Source organism: Micropterus dolomieu, linkage group LG13 (genome assembly GCF_021292245.1).
Source record: "Micropterus dolomieu isolate WLL.071019.BEF.003 ecotype Adirondacks linkage group LG13, ASM2129224v1, whole genome shotgun sequence".
Lineage (NCBI taxonomy): Eukaryota > Metazoa > Chordata > Actinopteri > Centrarchiformes > Centrarchidae > Micropterus > Micropterus dolomieu.
This window is the reverse complement of record NC_060162.1, coordinates 8,767,850-8,774,895: the sequence shown is the minus strand read 5'-3', so window position 1 is coordinate 8,774,895 and position 7,046 is coordinate 8,767,850. Positions and strand designations below refer to the sequence as shown.

Genomic DNA, 7,046 nt, shown 5'->3' with positions numbered 1-7,046 from the left:
GGATTCTATATTTAGCATGCATGGATCAATCTTTTCATCTAACTCTGCAATAAAGTGTAAAAGCGAACTTCCCAAAATGTATAAACTATTAATTGAAAAGACATTTTAGGAAAAGTCGGGATATCTCATCCTTGGCTGCAAAGATTGGACCCAGTCTTTTTCAAATCTGTCTCTTCTGAATTTTCCAACTTCATAGGATTCTTGGTGGGAGCAATGCTAATTTGCTGGAGTACCCCTTTTGAAATAGATTTGTAAATAAATATGACACTGACTTTAATTTCAGCATCTTTACTTCTAATCTAAATAAAAAAATCTTTGATCTAGAGAGAATTTTAAAGATGAGATGATAAATACACTGCTTTAAAAAATACTGTTTTTGTAACTTTTGTTGTCTACAGAAACAATATAGTTAAGTATAAGAGACACAGAGAGAGGATTTACCTGTTTTAAGAAAGAGAGAGCAACTCTCAAGTGAGCAACTGTGATGTCATCTTAAGTCCCATACGTATGCTGAGCTGTATCCTGCCCAGACAGAGGCAGACTGAGAGGAAAACACACCGGGCTGCTGAGAGGATATGATGCACATACTGAGCATTCTTGAAGACCGGCAAGCCCATGCACTGAACAATTCAGGTAAGATATAAAAACAAAACTGGCTTAAGGACTAGTCTTTCATATACACATACATACAAATGCAGCTGCAGCATCCGTCCACATGACATTACGAAAATATTGGCACGGTTCCTGCTCTTCATGTTTGTCATCGAAGCTGGGATACTTACTTGTATGCTGTAATGGATGCATTTTGTGACACACCAGATACACTGATGAATAATTAAACATCCCATAGTTGTGCAGGCCATTGAATATCAAATCAGTAGATCACAAAAAAGTGACAATCCAGGACAACAGGATGGAGGCTGGCTTTAAGAGGGTCGCCCCTGCTGTGTCCATGCAGTGGGATGGGATGGGTGTGGCAGGTAGAAGCAGACCGCTTGTCCTTCCATCCCCATCAGTAATGTCATTTTCATTCTTGGCTAAACGTTCTCTGTGCACCAGCCAGCTTTGCAGGATGAAGGTCAGATGAGCAGGTTGAGATCTGCACTAATGAACTGGGATAATTACCAATCATGCATTGAAATATCTGTGCCAGTGTGAAAGGGATAATCAGCTGCATGGATTCCCTTGTGTAATTATTTTGAATATGATGACAAATGTTATAAAGTACACAGTATACACAGTTGTATATCACATCAGTGTAATGTTATTAATTAAAATAAGCAACCCCTGTCTGTTGGTACAGCTGTCAGAACTAACTGGATTCTTCTAGGGTTATATATACATTTTTAATACTCCAGATTATGAACACTTCAGCGAGTGGTTCCCCCATTTTACCTCAGTATGTCCTGGTTACCCATACAGCTCTCCTGTAGGTACATAGTTATTTAATCAGTAGCAACTGATTGGAACCCAGCAGACCAGAAGAATAAAACATGTTAAACCTATTTTGAAGTCCTTACATTGGTTGTCTGTCAGTGTTTGTACTGATTTTAAAATTATTTTGCTTGTCTTTAAAGCACTTCATGGTCTAGCACCAGCCTATTTGTATGACATGCTTCCAATCTATGAACCAGGACGGCCCCTCAAGTCCTCTGGCATGAAGCTTTAAGTTGTTTCTAAGTGCAGGACAACAACTTTTGACAAGGCGGCTTTTAGTTGCCATTAAAAATCTCTGCCCGAGGATCTGAGAACAGCTGAAACTGTTATCTTTGAATGTATAAACCTCCTTTTTAGCATTATTATCAAAATGTTTTATGGCCATTGTATTGTAAAATAATTTAATCTATGTTATTGATTTTCATTTTTATTTATTGTAGTCTCAAATAGTTTTACTGTTTACATTTGTACTGTTTTGTTATCAGCTTATCAGTTTTGTCCTTTACCTTGAAAAGTGACAATGGATTGTCTAATTTAATCTGCCGCTAACTTAACTCCATTCGTTTATTTCCTCAGGCATATACATTACACCTTATTTGACAGCCATGCTTCATGAAGTTGAAGAGAGGATAACTAACATGAGACAGGAAGCAATTCATTTATCAGCGCTCTACTATGAGTAGGCCCTTTGGTGATCCTGCACCCAGCTAAAGCAAAAATCAATGTGCTGCAATATCATCAGAGGAGGAAACCACCAGATGAGTTGTGTCGTGGACTGAAAGACTGTAGCACTCACATTGAGCATATCTCTCTCAGTGGAAGCTCAGCTTTTATGCAAAAGCAGCCACTGTAAATATTTACATACCATGTCTGGCAGCTCATAGAGACGGAGAACACCTTGAAATAAGACTGGTTATAACATTTTACCTCATAATAACCCTGCAGGCCCTGCAGGCAGGGCTGAATGTTATACTGTTGTGGTTTCTTGGTTGCTGAAAACAAGAAAGAACTTGATCAGTAGCTGCACTCTTTATTTTGTGGTACTTTGTTCTGCGCCTCCCTTTCCCTGCTTGTCCACTCCCCCCCTCACTTCAAGCCTTTTATAGAAGAAAACCCATGTTACAAGGAAACACTTACTCACAGGCATTTGCATTTACTAGGTCTGTGTTTTAAACACCAGTCATACTGTAAAACTGACTCTTTGCCTACATAGTATAAAGGTATAGAATATTTATTCAGTACGCATATATTTTACTAAACTTGCCAATATATTGCCATTTATGTGTTTGCAAAATATAATGATCTGAAATCTCTTGCTCTTAAAATCTATGGACAATATGTGATCATGTTTTTTTATGAAACAGCAATAATTGGAAATATATTTTACAGCACATTACAAATATACTGGATTGTTAAATGTAGTTCAATATATTAGATCTGGGTATATGTAAATATATTTCTGTTGCATAAGTTGCAGGTTTGTATATACGTACATATGTGTATTAGTGATGATGTTGCTTCTTGCCCTCACCTGTAAAATACAAAATAAATTAGAGAAGCTGGTGAATAAGCGAGGGTGAGTATGTATACTGACGCTTGTGTGGGGGTGTAGAGATACTTGTTTATACCTGTATAATCAGTCTCCTCACCTGTTTGTACACACGCCATGGGCTGTGTCATGTGTTCCCAGCTGGTTGACATGTGGACTGTGAGAGTGAGCAGGACGGGCCGCAGGGCCATGGAGCTCACCTCCTATCCACAGATGCTCCAGGGAGGCTACCACAGAGTAACTGGCCTCCACTACATGTCCTCCTTCTCTGATGCTGAGGACTGCTGTGATGACACCAGCTCAGGCAGTTCTCTCACCTTGGACTGGCAGACACAGGGGACAGATGGCTGACACTCCTCCAACATATAAATAAAGAAGATAAAATTTCACAGGAGATGTGTATTTGCAATAAAGTTGGTAATTGTTGTTGAATAGAAATAGGATCTGAGTGTAGTTTGTTGTTCTACAATTCTACACAACTACAAGTCTTACTGCAGCACTAAGTCACCAGTGTTATCCATCACCTTGATAAAAACCCCACAGAGGTTAAATACCTTGCACTCCCTTCTAGTCAGTTAGAACTGAAGATGTCTCTTGGATGAGAGGCGAAACTTCTTCAAGTATCTCCAGTCAAGTCCTGTTTTTTACTCCTTGGATTTGAATCTGAGTACTTCTTCCAACTCTATACTTAAGAAAAAGTATTATCAGCAAGACATACTTAACAAACAAAGAGTAAAAGTACTCTTATTACATTTATTTGACAGCTTTAATTACTAGTTACTTTGCAGATTTAGATAATACCAAATATACATCAACAGACACTTTGAATTTAGTGACCTGGACACATTCAAATCACTTATCAAAACCCACCTCTTTAGATTTTAGATTAGCCTTCAAACTCAAATAATGATGCATTTCACCTGCTGCTATTTGGTAGTTTTAGCATCAATAATAATGATCCAGTGATATAACATGACTCTGAAACGGGCCATTCTTTATAGTGAGTAGTCTACTTTTACTTTTAGCAGGCTACTTGATATGATTCTGTGCAAATATATTTTTTTAACTTTAACTTTTTATTTCAAAGGTGACTGAATTGAGAGATCTGAATACTTCTTCACCACTGAGTAAAAAGCCACAGAAAGTGGAAATACCCAAGTGAAATATGTCAAAATTGTAAAAGTACAGTACTTAAGTAAATGTACTTAGTTACTTTCCAACACCCTGCTGTTATCAAATGGTTTCATGAGTACTGCATAAAATTATATCATGGTGTTGTGAAATGTACCACCACCACCACTCATTTCCGAAATGTTCATTGTTTTGCAACCAACCTATATTTTGCCAGCAGTTTCACTTGAAATCACTTCCTTAGAAGGAAAACCCTAACCCGCAAAAGCAAAGACATGCTGGCTCTGAAAGTCAAAAAATCCGACTCTGAGTCAGTTCATGAGCACTGAAGGGGCAGTTAATTATTGGTCAACAGAATTACTCAGACGTCTTAAACAAAGCAAAGGCTTTCATATTGATGTGACTAAGTAGGCTACATTTACTCAAGTATAATTTTGCTACAGTATTATTAAAATTGGCTCCACTTCTATCAGCTACAACAGTGAAATGCTTCTCATATCAGGAGTAATCATCTGAAAATATAAAATAGGATAGACTTGCACTGACAAGGAAGCTGTGAACTTTTACTTTAAATACTTTAAGTAAGGCTACATGTTGTTGTTATGCTTAAGTAAAATTTCTAATCCAATTTACTTGTAACAGAGTGGGGGAGACCGGGTATGGTTGTAACACTTTTTGCTTCAGTAACTCTAACTCACTGAATTTTTTAGCTAGAGTTCTCAAATTTTTATACAAAGTACCCACATTTGTTCACTACAAATGGCACCAATTCAATCCTCTACAAGAATATGACAGACCTCGTGAGTTGATGTCAAATGCAATGTGTTCCCTTGTTACAAACTACCCCAATAGTGGGGTAGGTTGTAACACATGCTGGGGTAAGTTGTAACAATCACACAAAAGAATCAAAAATAGAGGCCACACTATATGATAAGCTTCCAAAACAGGTAGTGATGTCAAAGAACAATGTTTCTCTCTTGCTGTGACAGACTTTTTCTGATAACTCGTGCATGAACAGTATGTGTATGTTAATTTATCTATAGAATAAACTTACTTAAAAGTATACTTAATAAATACTACTAAAGAACATCTCTGTACATCCTAAAGTCTAACTAAAAAAGATGTGTGTGGCTTGTTTTCACTGGTACCCAGTACCAGCACTTCTATATTTTACTCTTTGGCGTACCGGGACTTTCTTGCACGCAGACACTTCTCACAAGCTGCCCATGTGCCTTTCCACCCTCTCCACCCTCGGAGACCGAGTATGGAAAAGGTCGAGTGATGATACATACGCCAACATGTGTACAACGTGTGAATGGGGAGTACTGGTCACAGTGCTGACAAATTAATGCTGGTAACCCTGGAGTGTGGGTTGGTGGACTCAGACAGCATAGGGCAATCTGGAAAATATTAAATCCAATCCAATCCAATCCATTTTATTTATATAGCACATTTAAAAAAACAAAGGTTTACAAAGTGCTGAACAAGAAATAAAACATAAAAACACATAGAAAACACATAGAAACACATAAAACAACAAGACTACACAGCTCTCATGCTGGGTTAAAAGCCAGGGAATACAAGTGGGTTTTAAGACGGGATTTAAAACATTCGAGGGTCGGGGCCAATTTGACCTGTGGAGGTAGCTCATTTCACAGTTTAGGGGTTGCTGCTGAAAAAGCACAGTTGCCCCTAGTTTTTAACCTGGTTTTTGGAGCGACCAGCCGAAGTTGGTCAGTAGACCTAAGTGACCGTGGGGGGGGGTGTAGACTTGTAAGAGGTCTGAGATGCAGTGAGGTGCCAACCCACTACATCTTAAAAACAAACAATAAGATCTTAAAATGTATTCTAAAATGGAACGGGAGCCAGTGGAGCGAGGCCAGCACTGGTGTAATGCTTTCGAGTTCTGGTTAAAAGACGAGCGGCCGAGTTTTGTACTAACTGTAAGCGTGAGAGAGGTTTGGTTAACGCCAATGTAAAGTGCATTACAGTAGTCCAGACAAGTTGAGATAAAAGTATGAATAACATGTTCAAAATGCTTACGAGATAAAACAGTTTTGATTTTAGATAAAAGCCTCAGGTGATAAAAACTGGATTTAACAACATTATTTATCTGTTTATCAAGTTTAAAATCATTGTCTATTTTCACACCCAGATTTGTCACTATTTCGCATATTGTTGCAGGTAGCCCAGGTCAACTGAAAGGATATCACTGGCCCGAATGGGTCCAAACACAATGACCTCAGTTTTATATTCATTTAGATGTAAAATGTTAGAAGCCATCCAGGCCTTAATATATTTTAAACACTCTAGTAGAGCAACACAGTCTCACTCCCTACTCGTCAAATGTCTGACGCATGGTCAAGGCCCTTTGTCGTCGCTTTTTAAAGACTTGGGTAGCCCTTTTGCATCAATTATTGACGTTTAGGGATCCACAGTTAAGTTAGCAACGCTTAGCAACAATAAATATGCAATATCCGGTTACACTTTCAAGATAAAACGTAACATTTCGATACATTGCCATGTTGAAACGCGCATAATTAAAGTCGTGAAACGTTGCAGTTTCGTTAAGTTTAGGCACAGAAAGTACTTGGTTGGGTTTAGGCAACAAAACTACTTGGTTAAGGTTAGGAAAAGATCATGGTTTGGGTTAAAATAGCTATGTATGTCAATTAAGACTTAAGTTAACTAACGTTAATGTCAATTTACCTCACTCGCCTAAATAAAAACATTTAATGTTTTGTTTCGCACGGGACACAAACCCTGTTCTCCTGCTTCAAGGTCCGGGTTCTGGCCCTCTATCCACCCCAATCACCTCCTTACTTCGTCTTTTCTCTTAAATATCATACTTGCCTTTACCATCAAAAACTGACACAACAGGGCTTCCCTCAATACGTTGAACTATGACGTCAAAGGGATCCCTAGTGCG

The 7,046-nt window shown here is 38.3% G+C and overlaps 1 long non-coding RNA gene across 1 annotated transcript; it reads left to right on the top strand.

Moving 5' to 3' along the window:
- The first annotated feature begins 408 nt into the window (after positions 1-408).
- Positions 409-3,420, top strand: LOC123981928. The gene is made up of 2 exons (XR_006827855.1): positions 409-633; positions 2,014-3,420. It is a non-coding gene; the product is annotated as an uncharacterized LOC123981928 (long non-coding RNA).
- The last annotated feature ends 3,626 nt before the right edge of the window (positions 3,421-7,046 follow it).